This window comes from Dasypus novemcinctus, chromosome 19, assembly GCF_030445035.2.
Source record: "Dasypus novemcinctus isolate mDasNov1 chromosome 19, mDasNov1.1.hap2, whole genome shotgun sequence".
NCBI classification, from domain to species: domain Eukaryota; kingdom Metazoa; phylum Chordata; class Mammalia; order Cingulata; family Dasypodidae; genus Dasypus; species Dasypus novemcinctus.
Window position 1 is genome coordinate 80,139,146 of NC_080691.1, and position 21,757 is coordinate 80,160,902.

Here is a 21,757-nt window from a genome sequence, read left to right on the forward strand (position 1 = left end):
TATGCTACCACTACAACTGGCACAGCTTTAGGTCTGCTAAGAATCCAAGCTTCTTAACTTCATTTTTTAAAAACTTCTTTATTTATTTATTTTTCCCCCATATAACCCATTCCCCACCTCCCACCACATCATTTTTGTAAATTGTTTTTTTTTTGAAGATATATACATGACATAAAAAATGTTACACTAAAAAATACAAGAGGTTCCCATATACCCCCCCATCCCCCCATCCACTCCTCCCACACCAACAACCTCCCACCCCCTTGTGGCACACTCATTGTACTCAGTGAACACCTTTTGGGGCACTGCTGCCCCACATGGATAATAGTTTTCCCTGTAGTTCACACTCTCCTCAGTACATTCAGTGGGTTATGGCAGGATATATAAAGTCCTTAACTTCATTTTTATAAGCCTGCCTTACCGCTTTTGTTATTGAGACTTTTTGGATTAGCTCTCCCTTTTTTTCTTTGTTCACCTCTTTCCTTCTCATTCCTCCCCCTTTCATCTTCTCTCCAATTTCCTTTCCTTCTTTCTTTTCTCTTTTCCTCCTTCCTTTCCTTCTTCCACTCATTTGCAAGGGAACTTGGAGACAGCTATTCTATTCCGCTGCTGCCCGGTTGCCTGGGTTAATACATTTGGCTGGGGAGAAAAAAATGGGATTTAAGAAAACGTGTTTAACGTGTATTCAGTCTGCGCCTTCGAAGGCTGTTTGAGGTCACAAGAGTTTGCTATGGAAATGATTCTGTGTCGCAGAGAAATGTGGCAAGGATAGCGAGAAAGCTGGGAGAAAAATAAAGACCTTCGAGGCACACAGGTATTTTTTTTTTTTCATGCAAAATCCACTATTCAGAAGCCCTGCCATTATGGAAATTGTCTTTTTATTCTACCTTGAAAGGATCGGATGCTCACACTCAGGTTTGGACCAAATAAAAGGCTTTTAAAACCCAAGCATCAAAGCATAAATGTTCTTTAAAGTTCTAATAGCTCCGGCTAATTAACAGTCATTAGTTAAATAAAAACAGTCAATTAGGAAGAGGTCTGTCTGGAAGAAAAACATTTTAACAACTGTGGGGGGAAATCCTCTAGCAGATTTGGAAAAAGTCCAGAACTTAACATTTTTTGTATCATCTTTGAACTCAAAATCAGTCTCAACGGCCTTGTGGATCTGCTGGTGAATTCTTTTCTTGTAAGCATGTGGTTTAAATTCTTTCATTTGGGAAGCGGATGTGGCTTAACTGAGAGAGCTTTCGCCTACCATACAGAGGGTCCAGGGTTCAAACCCAGGGCCTCCTGACCCGTGTGGAGCTGGCCCACATACAGTGCTGCCACCACGCGCAAGGAGTGCTGTGCCATGCAAGGGCGTCCCCGTGTAGGGGTCCCCCACACACAAGGAGTGTGCCCGCAAGGAGAGCCGCCCTGCCTGAGAAAAGAGCAAGCCACACAGGTACGGCACTACACACACAGAGAGCTGACGCAACAAAAAGGAGACGCAGTTTCCCAGTGTCCCAGAATAATGCAAGTGGACACAGAGAGCAGACAATGGAAGGGTGGGGGAGGGGAAGGGAAGAGAAATAAATAAAAAATAAATCTTAAAAAAAAAAAATAAATTCTTTCATTCGATTTTTTATTTTTTCCTTAAGATTTATTTTATTTATTTCTCTCCCCTGCCCCATTGTTTATGCTCACTGTCTGCTCTTTGTGTCTGTTCGTTATGTGCTCTCTGTGTCTGCTCATCTTTTTTTTAGGAGGCATAGGGAACCAAACCTGGGACCTCATACGTGGGAGGGAAGCACCCAATCACTTGAGGCACATCCACTCCCTACTTGTTGTGTCTCTCATTGCGTTTCTTTGTTGTGTCTCCTCATTGCATCTTCTTGTAGTCCTGTTCAACTTCTTTAGGAGGCACTGGGGAACCAAACCCAGGACCTCCCATGTAGTAGGCAGGCGTCCAACTTCTTGAGCCACATCCGCTTCCCTCATTCCATTTTTATTTTATATTTTAGTAGAATATACACTTTCATTTCATTTTGCCACGGGGATTTTTTGAACCCCACCCCAAAATGATTGAAAAAGTAGCACTTGCACTTGGTAAACCCTTATATAGACATACAGTCAGAACAAAAAGATCTATGATGAAAAGCTAAACCTGCTTCCTATGGTTATGTATATTCTTTATTTTTATTATTATTTTTCCAGAACTCTTCTCTGAATATAAAAGCATGTTGCAGAAGATCGTGAAGAAGACATAGGGAAATGGATGTGGCTCAACTAATTGGGCTCCCACCTACCAGATAGGAGGTCCAGGCTTGGATGCCCAGGGCCTCCTGGTGAGGGCAAGCTGGCCCCTGTGGTGAGCTGGCCCACGTGGAGGGCCGGCCCACACGGGAAAGCCACCCTGCAGGAGTGCCACCCTGCATGGGAATTCCATCCACCATGGGAAAGCCACCCCAGGCAGGAGTGCCGGCTGACGCAGAGAGCTGGCACAGTAAGATGACACAGCAAGAGACACAGAGGAGAGAAAAGAAGAAGACAGAGCAGAACAGGGGAGCCGCAGTGAATCGCCTCTCTCCCACTATGGAAGGTTTCAGGACTGGTTCCCGGAGCTGCCTAATGAGAAGACAAGCAGACACAGAAGAACGCAGAGAGCAGGCAATGGGGGAGGGGAGAAATAAGTGAAATAAATCTTTAAAAAAAAAAGAAAGAAGACATAATACAGGGTAGAGTAAGATAAGCATGTGAGTCGGACGTCCTGGGCTCAAACCCCAGCTCTGCAATTTATTAGTAGGGTGACCCCCCCCCCCCCCACTTCTTGGGGTCAACGCTCTTGTGTAATACCCTCCCCTGGCTATGAGAAGTGATGGGATGTAACTTCTGAGATTACGTTATAGAAGGACTGTGGCTTCTGCCTGGGGTCCCTGGGGGGCAGCCAGCTGCCAGGTCATGGGGACACTCAAGCATCTTCAGAAAGGCCCATGTGGCGGGGATCTGAAGTCTCCAGCCAACAGCCAGCGAGGCACGGGGGCCTGCCGGCAGCCCCTCGAGTGACTTGAGAAGTGGAGCCTCCCACAGCGAGCCTTCAGATGAGGCTGCAGCCCCAACCGGCAGCTTGACCCCTACCTCACGAGAGACTTGGAGTCCCGCCCGGATCCCTAACGCAGGGGAATGGTGTGAGAGAATGAAATGTTTGTTGTTTTAAGCTGCTAAGTGTTGGGATCATTTGTTACACGGCAATAGATAACTAATGCACCCAGCTTCTTCATATGTAAAACGGGGCACCCAGCTTCTTTACATGTAACATGGGGCGGTATATAAGAACGATTCTGAGGATTAAAGAAATTACTATTGATGAAACGATGGGACAATTCCCTGGTAGGTAATAAGCACTCAATAAATATTTATTTATTTACTTAAAAGTTTACGTATATGTCCGTGCATGTGCCTATGTATTTGTAGTTACATATTTACATATACATTTATTCCCTTTTAAAACAAATATTCTCTTTTAGAAATGCAAATAGGAATACCCTAAAAAGCACGTGCTTTTTTTCCTGAGTAATATGACCGCAGCAGTTCTCCGACATCTGTACGCATCAAGCCACGTCAGCCACCACCCAATTTTTTCAGCTCCGTGGCTATCTCCACTGTACACTTTGGCTCCAGTATTTCCCTCCAAGCTGGATCTAACAAAGACCGCGGTATAGTCTGAGTGGCTTCCTATTTCAGACAAAGCCTGCTTTCCAGAATGGACCGGAGCTGAGTCCACTAGGGGAAATGTCAGCTTTTCCGTGGTCCCTGCAGGAGCAGAGGCTCAGCTCTTTCCCCCTCTGATTGCCCTGAGTGTCCTAGGTGAGTGAGGACGCAGCTCTGCTTAGATAAGAGATCACTGGGCCCAGTATAGGGAAACCAGGCACGTGAACAGAGCATAAATACAAATGAGCAGGCATGAGGTGGGAGATCCTGTAGGAAATTCACACCAGTTTCCTGCCGACCTCACATAATATATAATTGCCATTTGGGGTCAGAAATAAAACCACGGGGAATGGGTGGAGCTCAGTGGTTGAGTGCCTGCTCTGCGTGTACGAGGTCCTGGGTTCAATCCCAGGTGCATTAAAAAAAATGAAAAAGAAATAAAATCAAGGACGAATCTCAGAGTGATTCTTCTGTATCTTTCCTAGATTATAATCAGAGGCATTGTTGTAGAATTTGAGAGAGGTTCAATTATTTGCCTATAGAAAGGCCAGGACTCAGGAATGATTTTGAGAAGGAAAAATGATTTATTGACAGCCGGCTGGACTCGGGAGATTTCTGTTTCAAACCCCCGAGCCCCGAACAAGATTTTTGAGTTCCTTTTATACAGAGAGGAAAGGCCAAATGGTCCTTTTGTTTCAGTTCTCAATAGGCTTGAGTTAGCATATATCTTCCACATCTTAGGTAAGCTTTTAGCATGGACTTCATACATTCTAGAGAAGCTTTTAGCACATTTGGTTTGCATTCCCCTGAATATTTTAAGTTTATAGAGTTTGCATTGATAACCTGTTTCCTGGGACTGGAGTCATTGCCATGGTCACCAAAGGCAGGGCTGCAGCCTCTCACCATCCCACACCCACAAGTCAGGACAGACAGCTTAGGTTAAGGTTATCTCCGAAGAGACAAAGAGCCTCCCACCCATAGCCCACATCAGCATAACATCCTCCATATAAGCAGAGAATTGCATTCCTTTCCTCTAATTCCCTGTTGAGAGAAGTTCTTCTGTGTTTCTACCCGCCTAGTTTTAAGAGATTTGGGCAAGAGGTCTGGACCTGCTGGCTTGGCATTCCACCATCCATTTATTCAAGAACTACTTACTGAAGCACGGCGGTGTAGCATGCCTGATTCTAGAGTGGGGTTTCTCAAGATTCGTACTGTTGTCTGGATTCTCTGTTGGGGGAGGGAAACTCCTGGGGTTTGTAGGGTCTTGAGCAGCATCTCTGACCTAAACCCAATAGATGCCAGTAGCACCTTCCCTCCCCAAGGCATGGTGATCAAAAATATGCCCAGGCTTTGCCAAGCATCCCTTGTGGGACAAACTCACCCTCAGTCGAGAATCAGTGCTCTAGACAACAGGGTACAGGGGAGAAAGGGAGAAAAGCTCCATGCCTAACCTGGCATGCAGTTTCCTAATGGAATCGACACCGACTGGGAGTCAGGGGCAAAGGGTGGGATGGAGGCAATACGCAGGAAAGGAAATATAGTAGTGCATGAAACTGAAATTGTAACCAAGGCGCTGTCTTAGTTTGCTAGCGCTGCTATGACAAATACCGCACACTGGTTGGCTTAACGATGGGAATTTTTTTGACTCATGGTTTTGGGGGTTAGACGTCCAACATCGAGGTTTGGACAGGTCATGCCTTCTCCCTGTGTCTGGAGCATTCTGGCGCCAGCTTGCCACAGTCTTTGCGGTCCCTTGAGTTTGCATCTCTGCCTCTATGACGTGGCAGTCTGCTTCCTTGGTCTCTTCCCATGGCTTTCTTGCAACGATCGCATCAAATTTCCTCTGCCTTATCATGGCTCCGGTCATATGGGTTCAATTTGGCCTCATCTAAATAGGATTTTCAAAGACCCTGTTCACCAAGGAGTCCACTTCTTAACTAATAACATCTTTAAAGGCCCTATTGACAAATGGGCTCACACGCTACCCGAATGCGGATTAAGACTTGAATGCTTCTTTACGGGGCATGACTCAATCCCCAACGGCCGAGAGGCAAGAGTTGTGGAATCCACAGTCCGGTGCAGATTGTCAGAAGAAATAACTGAGAAAAGGTTTGCCAACCTGAAAGTCCGCTCCCCCAACTGCGAAAGGAAAAAAAGGATGGAGCAAGAATAAGGGGAGAAAAATTTTTTTTCATTGCAACTGATGAACACATTTTGGAGCATTGCCACTTAGCATGGATTATAGTTTACATTGTCATTTACACCCTCTCCCATTCTATTCCGTAGGTTATGACAGGATATATTAAGGCCTGTATCTGTCATTGCAATGTCATTCAGGTCAATTCCAAGTCCTGAAAATGCCCCCATATTATACTTCTTTTTCCCTCTCCCTGACTTCAACACCTCCAGTGGCCACTTTCTCCACATCAGTGATACAATTTCTTAGGGGAGAGAATGTTTTAAAGAAATTTTGGCAGAAAACTGGTTTGCAGAGGGGCGGGGGTGGAAAGGAGCCTGCTTGCCCCTCACCCTAATTCTGGGCGACCCCCCGAGAGCAGGATGTGTGATGCTACATTTATGAGGAGGCCTGATGACCTGGTGCCTGGTTCCTGCCAAAAAAACGTAGGCTGAGCGATGGGCTGGTTGAAACCCTTTTGGCAGCTGAGCAAAGGCAAGTTGCTGCTAAATCGGGATCGGCTTGCAAAGGCAGAGTTTGTTTGGGCAGATGTGTGTTTCTCAGGAACTAGAAACACGTCAACACGAGTGCTGGCACTGGGGTGTGCTTTGGGTCTTATCCTGCATGACATCTGGAGGAGCAAATGGGCCTCGGCAGAAGACACGCAAGGGGTGGCTCCTGAGTTTCTAGAGACCAATGAGAGAAAGTAATGGTTGCTGGAGAGTGCACTTAGCCAGGTAAAAGAAATCACCTGGGCAGGAGGTTGTACCTGGGATTGCTTTCATGAGCATGCAACCTGTGCAAGAGCCAGGGTCCCACATTTGGAAGGATCCGGCACTTGGTTTAATGCTCTGCTGTCATAATAACTTTCGAACGAGAGACCTTGTATTTTCATTTTGCCCTGGGTCCCCTAAATTAGGGAGCCTGTCCTGATTATACCCTATGCACCCACGAGAGATTCAACTTTAAACCTCTGACTTAAACCTTTTGACTGTACATGGGAAACATTCTTTCTGGACCTTTAGCTCTATTTCATTAGTCTGTATGTCTATCCTTTTTTAAAAAAGGATGTTTATTTCCCTCCCCTTCCTCTCCTCTCCCACCCCATTGTCTGCTCTCTGTGTCCACCCGCTGTGTGTTCTTCTGTGTCCGCTTGCATTCTTGTCAGCGGCACCGGGAAGCTGTGTCTCTTTTTGTTGCGTCATCTTGCTGCATCAGCTCTCTGTATGTGCGGCACCACTCCTGGTTTTTCACGCGGGGCAGCTCTCCTTGCGGGCACACTCCTTGTGTGTGGGGCTCCCCTATGCGGGGGACACCCCTGCGTGGCACGGCACTCCTTGCGCACATCAGCACTGCCCATGGGCCAGCTCCACACGGGTCAGGAGGCCCAGGGTTTGAACCACGGACCTCCCATGTGGTAGAAAGACGCCCTAACCACTGGGCCAAGTCCGTTTCCCAATTTTGGCAGTTTTTATCCTTCTAGGAATTTGTCTGTTTCACCTATGTCATCTAATTTGTTGGCAGACAATTATTCATAGCATATTTCCTCATAAACCTTTTCATTTTTGTAAGGGCACCAGTCAGGTCCCCACATTCATGCCTCATGTTCTAATTTGAGTCTTCTCTCTAGCTAAAGGTTTGTCAATTTTGTGGATCATTTCAAAGAACCAATTTTTGGTCGTGTGGATTTTTCTGTTGTTTTTCTGTTCTCGATTTTGTTTGTTTCCTTTCTAACCTTTATTACGTCATCCCTTCTGCTGGCTTTGTGTTCAGTTTGCTCCTCTGTTTCTAGTTCTTTAAGTTATTGATTTCAGATCTTTCTTCTTTTTTTAACATAGCCATTTAGAGCTATCACTTTCCCTTTGCTTTGGCTGTATTCCACACGTTGTGGTATGCTGCGGTTTGTTTCCACTCACCCAAAAGTATTTCCTAATTTCCCTTGTGATTTCTTCCTTGAGATAGTAGACTTATACATGTGAAACGGCTAGGAAATACAGATAAGCAACAATAAACACGACCCTTTGCCTTGAGAAAGGCCCAAAGTTTCCTCGTGGAAGTGGGTTTTGGGAGGGCTGTAGCATGTGACTGTGAAGTGGTAGAAACAGGGTGGTCTGAAATCACATGAATGATGGCTCGTAACTCGTGTGGGGAACCGAGGGAGCCGGGAAACGTCCGAGGTCCGTGCGGGCACGTGCAGGTCAGTTCAGCTGGGTGGAGTCGGCATTTTCCTGGCGTTTCTCGCAGGTGCACTTGCACAGAAGCAAACATGAAATTTGCATTTTACTCAAATCATTCCGTAATATATCCATTGCACTGGGACAAATTTGCCTTTTCAAAACAAGGCTTATAGCTGGACAGACTGAACAAAACATTATATAAGGCACCTCTTGTTCTACCTGAAACTTGACCCCTCACCTCCCCCCCGCCACACGACCAGTCCCTCAGAACTTTCTCCAAAACGTACCCCGTATCCACCCACTCACCTCTACCTCACTAACAGGTCCCTAAGCCAAGCCGCAACACTTTCTGACCCAGGGAAACTGTGACACCACTCAAGTTCTCTCTTTGTCCCTCTGTCTGCTACAATCTGTTCTCCATGCAGTGGCACAAGTGAGCTTTTAAAATCACAAATCGGGTTACTTCTGCCCCAGGTCTGCTGAAAACCCTCTAGCGGCTTCCTCACCTGATAAGGGCTCCTTCCCACAGCCTCTGAGGCTTCAGGTGAAAGGACCCCCACGTCCTCTGACTCCCGGCCTTCAGCCACATCCACTGCTTTCTATTTCTTGCACACTAGGGACTTTGAATTCCTGACATTTTCTTCTCTTGTTCCTCATTATTCAGATCTTGGCTCAGGCCAAAGGTTGCCAACTCTCTTCTTGCTTAACCCGGGAGCTTCCCAATTTTAGTACCAAATGTCTTACATCCTGGGAAATTCCTCTGTTGCCAGCCAACCGAGACAACTGGTCAACCTAGAAAGACTTACCCTGGCTATTCTATCTAAGATAATCCCCACCTGCCCATTTACTGGGGAATTTATTACCAAATGGCCTTTCCTATAAGGATGAGAAGTGTATGTATTTTTGTATAGAGCTGAGTTCCTAGCCCTTTGAATGCTGTCTAACAAATCGCAGACTCTTAATCATACATTGGACTAAATCAATAAATGAATGAGACAGATTTTAACAGTCCTAAAGCTAAAGACTCACAAGAAAAGCTGCAAGAAGCAATCTCTTAGGAACTTGCGAAATCAATTTAGTCACCACCAGCATTCTAATTAAAACGAAACAATAGAAAACATCAGAGCGCATTGCATGAAATATCGTGTCATGAAAATTTGGCTTTAGTTATACATTAGTTTGTGTGTGCTGGGCCTCTAGGTGAAATGTATTTCTGCTAAGTGTTGTGGTCAAAAAAGTTTGAAAGCCACCCAGCTGGTGGTCAAAGGTGTGGATTTTGGTTTCAGACTTCTGGGGCTCAAATTCACTTCCTCTTTCTGGTCCTCAGTTTCCTGATCTGTAAAATGGGGATAATGCATAACTTTTTCTGGGTATGGTTGTGAGATTTTACTGAGTTAGCATGTGAAAAAATACTTAGAACACTTGTCTGGTACATAAGAACAACTTTTGAATGTGCTATTATGATGACTTGCTGAATGAATGAATGAATGAATGAATGAATGAATGAATGGAGCTGAGGTCTAACCTTCCCTTGAATTGCCCTGCCTTCCCCTTTCCAGAACCATTTTTCCCCCACCTACGGTTTCCTTCTGATTTCAATTTGTACCCATCCCCATCCCAGCTCCTTCCATGGAATAACCATATATTTTTACTTAATTATTCTGTTTATTGTTGATGATTCCCACCCCACTAGAATAAAAGCTCCATGTGGATAGGGATTTTTGTCTGTCCTATTTGCAGCTGAACTCCACACCTTCTCTCCAGGAAGGAGGTTGGCAAATATTTTCTCTAAAAGACCAGATGGCAAATATTCTAGGCTTTTGCTTACACAATGATGCTTATGTCATATGTTTTTTGTGGCATCTACTCAACTCTCAACTCCTCACTCATAGTGTGCAAGCAGACTTCCACATTGCTAAAGAAAAAGAAAATTCTTCACCTTTCAATTTTTCTCTGTTTTCCTTACTGTATATAGCTACTATTTCTGGCTTTTCTTGCCTTCTTTTTTATAATTAATTTATTTACTTTTAATTGTGGTAAAATAGGCAAAACATCAAAATCATTTTAACCAACTTAAATGGACAATTCTTTGACATTAAGCACATTGACAAGACTGTGGAATTTTTGCCACTATCTATTTCCAGACTATTTTCAATGTCCCAAACCAAATTCATACTTTCTCACACCCGCCACCTCTGGTAATCACACTCGGCTTTCTGTCTCTATGCATTTGCTTATTTTAAGCATTTCATATAAAAGAAATGAAGTTGCACAGTATTTGTCCTTGTGTGTCTGACTTCTTTCATTCAACACGATGTCTTCCAGGTTCATCTAAGTTGTAACATGTTCCAGCACTTTCCTCCTTTTTATGGCTGAGTAATATTACATTGTACACATCTTGCTTATCCATTCATCTGTTGATGGACATTTGGGTCACTTCCACTTTTTGGCAATTGTAAGTATGCTATGATAAACACTGGTGTACAAATAATGAAGTGGCACTCATAGTTTTATTTTGTTTTTTTAAAGATTTATGTATTTATTCCCCCAACCACCACCTCCGTTCATTGTGTTCGCTGTCTGCTCTCTGTTTGTTGTGTGCTGTGTCTGCTTGTCTTCTTTAAGGAGGCACCAAGAATAGAACTTGGGACCTCCCACCTGGGAGGGAGGCACCCAACTGCTTGAGCCACATCCACTCCCTTCTTACATCTCTCCTTATGTTTCTCATTGTGTTTCCTCATTGCATCATCTCATTGTGTCAGCTTGCTGTCTTTTTTTTTTTTTTTTTTAAAGATTTATTTATTTATTTAATTTCCCCCCCTCCCCCGGTTGTCTGTTTTCTGTGTCTTTTTGCTGCGTCTTGTTTCTTTGTCCGCTTCTGTTGTCGTCAGCGGCACGGGAAGTGTGGGCGGCGCCATTCCTGGGCAGGCTGCTCTTTCTTTTCACGCTGGGCGGCTTTCCTAACGGGCGCACTCCTTGCGCGTGGGGCTCCCCCACGCGGGGGACACCCTTGCGTGGCACGGCACTCCTTGCACGCATCAGCGCTGCACATGGCCAGCTCCACACGGGTCAAGGAGGCCCGGGGCTTGAACCGCGGACCTCCCATATGGTAGACGGACGCCCTAACCACTGGGCCAAAGTCCGTTTCCCAGCTTGCTGTCTTGATCATCTTCTTTAGTAGGCACTGATGTGGGCTATGGGTGGGGGGCTCTTTGTCTCTTCAGAGATAACCTAAGCTGTCTGTGACTTGTGGGTGTGAGACCATAAGAGGCTGCAGTCCTGCCCTTGGTGACCATGGCAACGACTCCAGTCCCAGGAAACAGTTTAACAATGCAAGGTCTATAACTTTAGGTATTCAGGGGAAATGCAAACCAAATATGCTAAAAGCTTATCTAGAATGTATGAAGTCCATGCTAAAAGCTTACCTAAGATGTGGAAGATATATGCTAATTCAAGCCTATTGAGAACTGAAACAAAGGGACCATTTAACCTTTCCTCTCTGTATAAAAGAAACTCTGAAAGTCTTGTTCGGGGCTCGGGTTTGCAACAGGAAGCTCCCGAGTCCGCAGGCTGTCAATAAACCATTTTTCCTTCTCAGAATCATTCCTGAGTCCTGGCCTCTCTATATGCAAATAATTGAACCTCTCTCAAATTCTACAACAGCACTGGCAACCGAACCCAGTACCTCCCATGTGGGAGGCCAGCACTCAACCTGCTCCCTCTCACAGTTTCAATTTACTTTTTTCTTTTCTTTTTTTAACTGGTTAAGGATGTTGAGCACCTTTTTATATTCTCACTATTTGAATACCTTCTTTGGAGAACTGTCTAATCAGATCCTTGCCCCATTGTTTAAATGGGTTGTTGGTCTTTTTTGCTGTTGAGTGGTAGGAGTTCTTTATATTCTAGATATTAAACTCTTATTGAGGCAGGTTAGTATAGGGAAAAGAGGAAATGACAAATCACATTGGGACCAGCAGAGAACAGGGCTGTGAAATCCCACCAGGAAGCCCCCTGATGGGAAGGCTGCTACTGAGAACAGTACCGGAAAGATCCTGTCCACAAGGCCCCATTTGGAACTCTTTCCTGGGTCAAAGGGCAAGCCCAGGAAACTCCAAACAGGCCTCCCCATTGGTCATCTGAGAGCCAAGAGGTGGGCCAATCAATCGGAACAGCAAACAGTGGGGCTCCTCCCCAGCACGAGGAAAGGGGAGGAGGGAAACCGGCTTAATAAAAGCACTCCCTGCCTCAAACGCTCTCTCTTGGCCAGGAGGAGCCTGTACCCACATCTTGGGTGTGTGCTTCTGTTCTTCTCTCATTTCTCAATAAACTCTTTTTACTGGCATGTTCTTAAAATCTAATGCCAAAAAAAAAAAAAAAAAGAAGCCGAAGAAAAATTAAAAAAATAGCAAATCTTATGGGACATAGCTAAGAACCTGGAGGAATCCAGCTTCCCCAGACTTCCTTATCAGATACATGATTTCCAAATATTTTCTCCCATTCTTAGGTCATCTTTTTTTTTTACTTTCTTGACGATATCACTTGATGCACAAAAGTTTTTAATTTTGATGAAGTCCGTTATATATATATATATATTTTTTTAATTTTTTTATTTTTTTCTTTTCTTTTGCTGCTTGTGCTTTTGGTATAAAACTTTCCATCTCTTTTTTTTCCAACCTTTAAAATAATTCTGAGGGTACAGGCCACATGAAACCAGGAGGTAGACTGGATTTGGCCCGCAGGCCATAGTTTGCGGACCCCTGACCCAGACTCACGAGGGCCCCCAGCGTGCCCCAAACTTGTCCTTGCCGGGACGCGCCACCGCCCGCCCCGCGCACGCCGCCCGCCGCCCCACTCTCCCCGCCGTGCGCGCGCGCTCTCCAGGCCCCGCCCTCCCTCGCGCCCATTGGCCCGGCCTCGCCCTCTTCCCCGCCGGGGAACGCCCCCTCCGACGGACACGGCGGCCGGCCAATGGGGCGCCGCGCGCCCCGCCCCCCCGCGCCCGTTGGAGGCGGGCCGTTGGGGGGGCGGGGCGTGGAGCCTGGTAACCGTTGCCGGTAACAACGCCCCGGCGGGCGGCGCGAGGCGGGCGGGCGGCGGGAGCCGGAGGAGGAGCGGCCGCCGCCGCCGCCACCGCCGCCGCCATAGAGACTGTAGCCGTGGAGACTGTTACTTACCAACGGGGACCAACACGCAGCAGCCGCCGCCGCCGCGGGAGCCGCTGCCCGAACTCCCGGCCCGAACTCCAGGTGACCGACGCGACCGCCCCGGGCCCGCCCGGACGGCGAGTGCGGGGGGCGGCGGGGACCCCGCTCGGGGCCGGGGGGCGGGGAGCGGCGCCCCGGGTCGCCCCGCACGCCCGGGCCGCCGCGCCCGCGGGCCCGCCCCCGTCCCCGGACCCGCACGCGCGGCTGAGTTTGGGGGACCCCCCCCGGCGACGCCCCTTCTTTCCTCTTCACCAGACCGGGGTGAGCCGGGGACCCAGCGCCTCACTTTTCCCAAAACTTCCTGAATTGGAGGCGCCCGGGGACCCCTGTCTCACTCTCACCCTCAAACTCCTTGAATTGGGGGCGCCCCAGAGACCCCCAACTCTTTTTTGAACTCCTCGAATTGGGGGCGCCCGAGGACTTGCTTCGTACTTCTACCCCACCCCAAATATCTGAATTGGGGGCGCCCCAGGGACCCCTATTACTTATTTAAACTCCTTGAATTGGGGGCGCCCGAGGACTTGCTTCTACCCCCACCCCGAATATCTGGGGCGCCCGGGGATCCCTCTTACTCTCGGAGTTCATGGACTGGGGGCGTCCGGCAACCCTCTTCTCACTTTTAGTCTCCGTATCCCTGAGGTTGGGGTATCTCTGGGACCCCCTCTCCCTTTTCCCTTCAAACTCTACGAATTGGGGGGCGCCCCGGGGACCCCCTCTCTGACTCTTCTCTAAACTCCCTGAATTGGGGGCCGCTGGAGGACCCTCTTCTCACCTGTAACCCCCACACCTCTGAAATTGGGGCACCGCTGGGATCCTTCTATCACTTTCAACCTCAGAGTCCTGAGTTGGGGGTGTCGCGAAGACCCCTTTCTCACTTTCACCTCAAATTCCTGCATCTGGGATATTCTGGGGACTCCCGTTTCATTTTTGATCCCCTCCCAAGTACCTTGATTTTAGGGGCGCTCCGGGGAATCCCCTTCTTATTTTTGACTCTCAAACTTCCAGACTGGGGGGTGCCCGGGAACCCCTCTTCTCACTCTTTAACCAAAAGTCGGTGCATTTGTCCTGGGGGAACCCACCCTTCCCCCTTCTCAACTTCCACCCAAACGCCCCGAGAATCGGCCTCCCGGGGACCCGCTTCTTACCTTTTAACCAAAAATCCTCGCGTTTTGGGCTCCTCGCACCCCTCTCCCTTCTCCCATTGGGTCCCCCACCTCTCTGGGATTGGGGGATCCCGGGCCCGCCCGTCCTCCCACGCCCTCCACCCGCGCCGAAGCTCCCCCGCAGCTCCCCTATTTGGACTGATGGAGGAAAGTTTCTCCCGAGGTGTTTGGCTGGTGTGTGGTTTTCATTTCTCAGTTTGCCCCCCCCCCCCGCTGGGTGGCATTCCCCCCCCACCCCACCCCCAGGTTGTACGAGTGCGCGCGCGCGCGTGTGCCTGCATGGTTTAGCCCCACCCCTGACCCCCACCGCAGCCGCTTCCCTCCTGGGGAAGCCCTCCCGCTCCCCTGCCCCCAGCACCCCAGCCCGGTCCCGCTGGGGGAAAGTCGCCGCTGCGCCCGGCGAGCTGGGTTCGCCGATCCCGGCCGCTGTTTCCAGGGCTGCGGGGCGGGAGCTGCACCGGGCCACGCCGCCCGGCGGGGGCGGCTCCTCTGCCTGTTTTAGCCTCCGGGTGGCGGCAGGAACCGGGAGTGCGAAGGCCTCTCCCCAGAGACCTCAGGCTGGCTTTGGGCAGGTTTTTTCTTATGCCCCCCACCCCCACCCCTGCACCAACTTCTTTTCTTTCTCTGGGCCAGCAACTGTCAGTGCAGGCTGCGATGAGTTTTCCTTCTCCCTTCCCAATCAGCCTTATTCCTGCAGATTCCAAATATCAAATCCTGGGCAAGGTTCATTCCAGTAAGGCATCTCTGCCCTCCTTCTCCCAAATAATAACAATAAATAATGCAAAATATCATCCAAACTTTATTTCTCTTGCCCAAGCATATTGTCAACAAGTGTTGATCCTCCCATTTCATGCTCTCAAACATTGTTTGTTTGTTTATATAGAAACCCAGACCCTCTGTCCCCCTAGGTCCATTTCCCATTTCTTTCTCCCACTCTCAGTTTAAAGACTGGAACTGCCTCTAAGGTAACCTTAAAAATGGCTCCTAACCAGAGGACTGATGACTCTAGTTAAGTCCCCTAGGAAAGGAATTTACTTTCCTTCCTTACCTTTGCCTGGGGGAAAAGCAGTCTGGAACCGCGCTTGGCCATCTTTAAAATTAGGTTTACGGAAAAGACTTCTCATGCTAGGAGATGTGAAAGGTAAATTGATTCTAGGATCCTGTCTTTTTAAAAATTTTTTTAATTTTTTTACCCGATTTGGACCATGAATGAGCTCAGAAATGGTTTGCCCCTGCAGTAAAAGCAATGCTGAAGTATGTAGTCATTAGGGGACATTCCTGTCTTGTCCCAGATAAACCACACTCAAAAGGGGAATCGGAGAGGAGCGGGACAGAGTTATTAATTACTCCAAGGAGGAGAGCAAGTCCTTTGAAAGTCAGTTGTTACTTGCTTTCTGGGTGAAGGGCACCCATTGCCTTAATATGTGTTTGTAGTGGCAATAGTCTTCTTTTAGCAACATCTGTCATCGAAGCAGCACGGGGATGAGTCCATTCACTAGAAAGGCAGATGCTGCAAAACTGTTCATCTGGGTTATCTGGGCTTGTCTGGGATTTATTTCTTCGATATGATTTTTAGCTTCCGATTAAAGTTATAAGGAGTTACTAGCTAATTAATTTAACTTGAATAGTCGAGTCAAAATGTTGATTGGCTGGGAGGATTTTTAGAATAGTTGTTTTGCTCACATCGTATATTTGGTTTTTGATGACTACTTACTGATTTAAATAGCATCCCCGCCCCCCCCCCCCCCAATCTACTTATTTGTAAGAGAGAAAACTTTTTACAAAGCAAGGGAAGTTTCCCAGAGAAACCATCTGGCTGGCGGGGACTTGCACTGCACTAGGGGAGAGAAGGTACAAGTCCCTGGTCCCATCTCTGAAACTCCTGATGTGGGGCGCACCCATTGAACACCTCCACACCCCGCCCCCCCCGACCACATGAGAATATTCATACTATGTGGGATGGATAAGGAGCGGGAATCCCTCATGTCAGCTCAGGCCAGGTTTTGTTGCCATTTGGTGACTGTGCCAAACTTCGGACAAAGCGCCAGTTATCAGAGCTTTTTGGGGTTTTGGTGTTGTAATATGGGATTGTAGATCTATTGATAAAAAAGGCCTTGTGCCTCCCTTTTCCATCATCTCTTGGATGAGTGCCTGGCAGATAGTGTGTACTCAATTTGTTGAATGAGCGAAGGAATGGAATATGGGAGAAAACGGAAAACATGCTTCCTGGAAACCCTAAGATCAGCAAAGGAATTCTTTCTCATACGGGGGGGAAAAAAACAAGAGGAAGACCTAGAGTCAAGAGGAGGATGGGAAAGAAGCACCAAGGAAAGCTGCAGCAAGTCTGGAGAGAAATCAGTCCTCGGAAGCCCTGACTGGCAAGGGCGGTGAGATGGGGGGACGTGGATTGTAGGGTCTTCTTTACAGGAAGAGGCTGTCCAGCAGTCTCCTGGATACGTCCAGCCGGATTCTACTAGGCTGCTTAAAGGCGGGGCAGCCAGGCTGAGCTTGCCATAGTCCCTCCACATCTGCTCCTCCCAGACTCACTGCCCTCTAGGAAACAGCGCATCTCGCCCAGGTGTTCAGCCCAATACCTGGGAGCCTCCTTGCCGCCCTCTTTCTTCCAGTCCCATCAGCAAATCTTGTTGACTCTCCCTTCAGGAGCTACCTAGCAACTGGAACCCCGCCTTCACCCCACTGCCAGCCTGCCTGGTCCAAGCCACCAGCGTGGCCTCGATTGTTCCAGTAGTGAACTCACTGGTCTCCATAAAGCCACCACCAGTGGCCCTTGGCAGTCCAACCTCGGCCCAGCAGCCGACAGAGCTGTTAACACGCGGCCATGTTGACTCCTATCACTGTGTCTTCCTCAGCTCCGGACCCTCACTTGGCCCCAAAGCCAGTCTTGCCCTGGGCTCCCCGCACTCCGAACCTCTCTGCTTCATCTAAGACCTCTTCCCTGGGCTCACGCTCTTTGGCTCTGCTGGCTTCAAACTGGGGGCAGAGGGAAGAGTGACGGAAAAATTGCAAGCTGCAGTCCCAGATACTGCAGATATGCCTGCCGTTAAACCCGTATGAGTGTGGTGTCACCATTTATGAGCCCTGAGTGACTCCGGGGGAGGGGAGGGTTGGCATCTGTGAAATATGTAATATAGTTTGCATGGTTGCTATATAGGAAAAACATCTCTAAGCTGTTTAGCACAATGCCTGGCACGTAATAGGTGCTCAATAAAGAGGTGGTATTACTGCTACTACTAGAAAGACACAGACAAGCAGCATGCAGCCCAGGATTATCTATTCTTTAATTTTGGTTTCCTGACCAATGCAAGACGCTGAACAGGCATCCAGTAAATATTTCTTGCTTGGTCAAGTTGCTGAGCCTTAAGCTTAAGTCTGCCTCAGGCCAGGGAATGCCTTTAAGTTAGTTTAGAAATTCACCCTCAGCCATATTTCTCACTCTCCAAGCCTCTCCAAGGTGACAGAAACAACAGCAGAAAAGGACCTCGAAGAGCCCCACCTCTTGGTTTGGTCTAGATTCCTCCTAAGTGAGTCCCCCTAGTAGCGTGCTTCCGGCTGGGGTTTGGTCAGTGGCCCAGACCCTTCAGGCCGAGCCTGCAGATGAGCACATTTGGGAACCAGCCCCGTCTGTGTTATCTCTGACTCTCAGATGCCAACACGGCTGGAGTCTGGCCACGAGCCATTTGGCGCCCGGGCCCGAGAGGCAGGCAGGCGGGCCTCGCGCGTCTCGCTCGCCGCGGCAGCTCAGTCCTCTCTTCCCTGAAATGACATTCCTGTTTTCTGATGCCTCGAACTCCCTTGGATATTTCAGAACTCCGTTTCGTGACCCGGCTACGCCTTATCCTTCTTTTCGATGTGCGGGTGGTCTGTGACTGTCCAAAAAATAGAGTTGACTTCCCACTGCCTGTAGGTGAGACACACAGCCAAGTAGATTTAGGATGTCACGACTCCGAAAACGCCTGTTAAAAAAGTGAAGGAAAAAAATTACTAAAAAATATGTAGAACTTACATGTGCTGGCCGGACAAGGTCCCTATTTGCCTTTGGCCGTAATGAAGCCCAGATGTGCTAGTGTCAGCCCTGTGTCTTCTAAGAACTCCACAGTTACCGGGAGCGTGGACATGCGTCCGTGCGTGTGTGTGAGAATGGAGTAATTAATTCACAATCAGCTTTCCCATTTGTGAACTTTCGCCAAAAACGGAATGGGAGAGGCCCTAAAACAGGGTGGTGTGAGGCTGCCCGGGTTGCTGCAGGTGGCCAGGGAGGCTCTTAAGGAGGTGACAGTTGGGCCGAGACCAAAATGACGAGAGGGAATCGGCCCCGTGCCGTTCAGAGGGAAGTGCCTTCCTGGCAGGGGCCAGCCAGTGCAGAGGTCCTGCGAAGGGTGACCCACCTGAGCCTGGGCAAGGCAGAGGAAGGCGGCCAGTGAGGCTGGAGCCCAGTCAGCCAAGGCACGGGAGGCCGGAGCAGGTTGTGAGGGCCCCCGGCGGCCTCCGCGGGAGGCCCGGGGATGGCCGTGTTTCAGGAAACTGCACGCAGTTCTCCGTGGCCAGAGTGCAGGGCACAGGGGGGATTAGGTTGGAGTTTGGCGAGCCTTCGCCTAGAACAGGTGTCCGCGAACTCCAGCCCCCGCTGGAAAGCCAGCCACCCCCTGTTTTTGTAAATAAAGCCTCCCTGGGGCCTCTCCAAGCCATCCACATGCACACTGAGCACGGTCGAGCTGAATGGTTGTGATCGGGACCGGGTCCATGTGTGGCCCACAGAGCCTGCACTGTTCACTGCTTGGTCCTTCCCGGGGCTAGATGGTCCTTCCCGGGGCTAGACAGTGGGGACTGAGCTCTCTGGCCCTGGGCATCTGTTGAGAGGTTCGCGGTGATGCAGCTTCACGAGCAGAGCCCCGCTTTTCGGAGATGCGTCGGAAGGCTCTGCGTCTGGAGGCAGGAAATGCAGATTCCTGCTGCCGCACACCAGGGGCAAGAGGCCAGGGCCTGCCCTAAAGCAGCGGCCAGGGGTGGGGAGAGAGCCAGGGCCACGAGGTCTTCCGGGGGCTTCGTTCTGTGGGACGAGGGGCGGCAAGGGCCCGAGGACTCTTCCCGGGTGTCTGACTTGAGGGGTGGTGCAGCACGTGATGCTTCAGTGAGAGGAGGGAGTGGGAGAAGCTGGTTTGGGGAGAGCTGGCAGTGGCCGTGGGACCCACGGGCAGATGCTGCCCTCCAGCAGGCAGCTGGATTCCTGAGACTGGAGCTGAAAGGGGGTCCAGCTAGAGGGCGCAGTGTAGGTGCTGTCAGCCTGAAAGTGGTCATTTCCACCCCGAGAATGGATGAGAACCTCCAAAAGAGGCTGGAGAGCGAGGAGAGAAGGCCAAGGGGAGACCCAGCAACGTTTAGGGGCCAGGAAGCCCGTGCGGAGCGGCCCTTGGAAGGAACTCTGCGGTGGAAGGAGAACTGGAGCGGAGGCGCTGGAGGCAGAGGAGATGTGCTTCAGGGGCTGAACGCTAGGCAGAGGTGCAGTCGCCGGAGACCAGGAAGAGCCCACTCAGACCAGTCCTGGGAAGAAGGCTCCCATGCCCCCCAAAGGGCCTAAAGCCCGGCCTGGACCTGCCTCTCCAGGCCCCGGAAGACGGCCGCAGCCATGCCAGCGACAGGAGAGTCCACCCTAAAGTCATAACAGCACTTAACTGTCATCATTTGTTTTCTTTAAATGCAAACTGTTTATCCTTTAGAAACAGCACCATGTTTCCAGGGATGCATTTCTGTCCAAAAGGTGATTGGGGGGGTAAGCCCTCAGAAGTAGTTTCCCCCCAATGACCAGTCCAAAGAAATGTGTGCCTGCTTCACCCCAGCCAGGCCAAACCCTAGAAAACACCCCGCGGGGCTCTTCCCCCCCCTTACATTCTCAGATTTATGTATACGGGTGCTACCTGCTTTGAGGAAAAAAAAAGATTTGAAAATCCAAACCACAGAACGCAAAAGAAAGGACACACTTTTGGTTGTGAAAAGACTTCATTTTCTAAGCGAATTCACCTCAATCAGGACTTTGCTAAGTGAGGGGCTCTCGGGGGTCTGCATTCATTCAGCAAATATTTGTGGGTCCAAAATATCAAACCTCGCAGGAGCTGACAATTAGTTGCATGTTTAAAAGTATTCCTCTACCATCTGTGGAAAGTTAAGGGGGAAGAAGATGCTAGAGAAATTTGAAATTGTTCGCAGCCATTGACAACTGGCATTCCAACCTGAAGTTCAGGCTTAAACTGGAACATATTTCAGGAGCACAACAGTTGTGTATATCGTGGCCCGGCTGTACTGCAGACTCGAAATGACAAACAGAAGTGGACACGTAGAAAGGGTTTCTGGAAGCCCTGCAAGACTCCATGGATTGCCAGCCTTCGTTCACAAGAGGGCACGTCTTTAACTGGTCATTGTGATCACTGGGAGACTTGGTGCACAGTTGGTACTTAATTTAAAGCTGCGGCAGGATGGTGGAGAGACAAGCCCCGGGGCGGCAGCAGCATGACACCCCCACCTAGGTTTCGGGCTGGGGAAGCGTCCCTGGTGTGGTCCGGCACGGACCCAGCTCCTTTGTCCTCCTCCTCCCAGGAAGTGGTCCAGCCCTCCCCTCGTGTTCTAGAAGCAATACTTTCCAGCCATCAGCTTCCACCACCGAGGGCGTTTCGTGTCATTTCCGTTCCTTCCCCTGCCTTGGCAGCTCCTTGCACATGCCCGGGTTCCCCTGCTCTTTCGTCTTGCTCACCCCTACCTCTCTGCCCACCCACTTGCCCACAGCTGTGACCCTGCCAAGGGGAATGGATGGGCACTCTCCTTTAGGCTGGCTCCTCCCCTTCGTTGTGACATGTCGTACTTGGTTTGGTGTTCTAGGCTTGTCTCAGTCTGCTCCACTACCTTTTAATTGCCTGGTCTTGCACTCCTCTGAATGGACTTGGACTTGCCGTCCCTTGAGCAGGTCTTCTGCTTCCCTGTCCCCTCTCTCTGGAACGTCATTCTGCCTTCTTAACCTTCTCTCAAAGCCTTCTTAATGCTCCCTCCTTGTGGAACCTTGAGGTTCTAATTAGTGAGCTCAGTGGGAAGAAATGCGACTATAGCTGGAGGTTGCCACCTGGGGGCTGTTGACATTTGGGGCCAGATCATCCGTCCTGGGCACCGGAGCAGCCCTGGCCTCCAGCCTGTCGATGCCAGGAGCACCCCTTCCCCAGGTGTAAGCACCAAAAAGCCACCCGTCCCCTGGGGGATAAAATTGTCATTGGTTGAGGCAGTAAGACGCGGTCAGCTGGAAGTGACCGTGGGTCCTGAGCGGGCCCAGCCCATAGATCCCCTGCC

The 21,757-nt window shown here is 49.5% G+C and overlaps 1 protein-coding gene and 1 long non-coding RNA gene across 9 annotated transcripts in view; one reads left to right on the plus strand and one right to left on the minus strand.

Moving 5' to 3' along the window:
- LOC131274641 (uncharacterized) overlaps nt 1-14,585 on the minus strand; it is a 72,362-nt gene extending 57,777 nt beyond the window's left edge. For 2 of the 3 annotated variants that reach the window (XR_009181946.2, XR_009181944.2), the window contains exon 1: nt 14,393-14,584. This is a non-coding gene — a long non-coding RNA (uncharacterized lncRNA). Of the gene's footprint in view, nt 1-14,392 lie in introns of all 3 variants that reach the window. The other variant, XR_009181943.1, reaches the window with a different exon arrangement.
- RFX2 (regulatory factor X2) overlaps nt 1-21,757 on the plus strand; it is a 120,950-nt gene that overhangs the window by 7,050 nt on the left and 92,143 nt on the right. For 4 of the 6 annotated variants that reach the window (XM_058282006.1, XM_058282008.1, XM_071209997.1 and 1 more), the window contains exon 1: nt 13,131-13,289. The exons of the other annotated variants lie outside the window; for them this stretch is intronic. The gene's annotated coding sequence lies outside the window, so the exon portion shown is untranslated. Of the gene's footprint in view, nt 1-13,130; nt 13,290-21,757 lie in introns of those variants that run through there. 6 annotated transcript variants of the gene reach the window in all.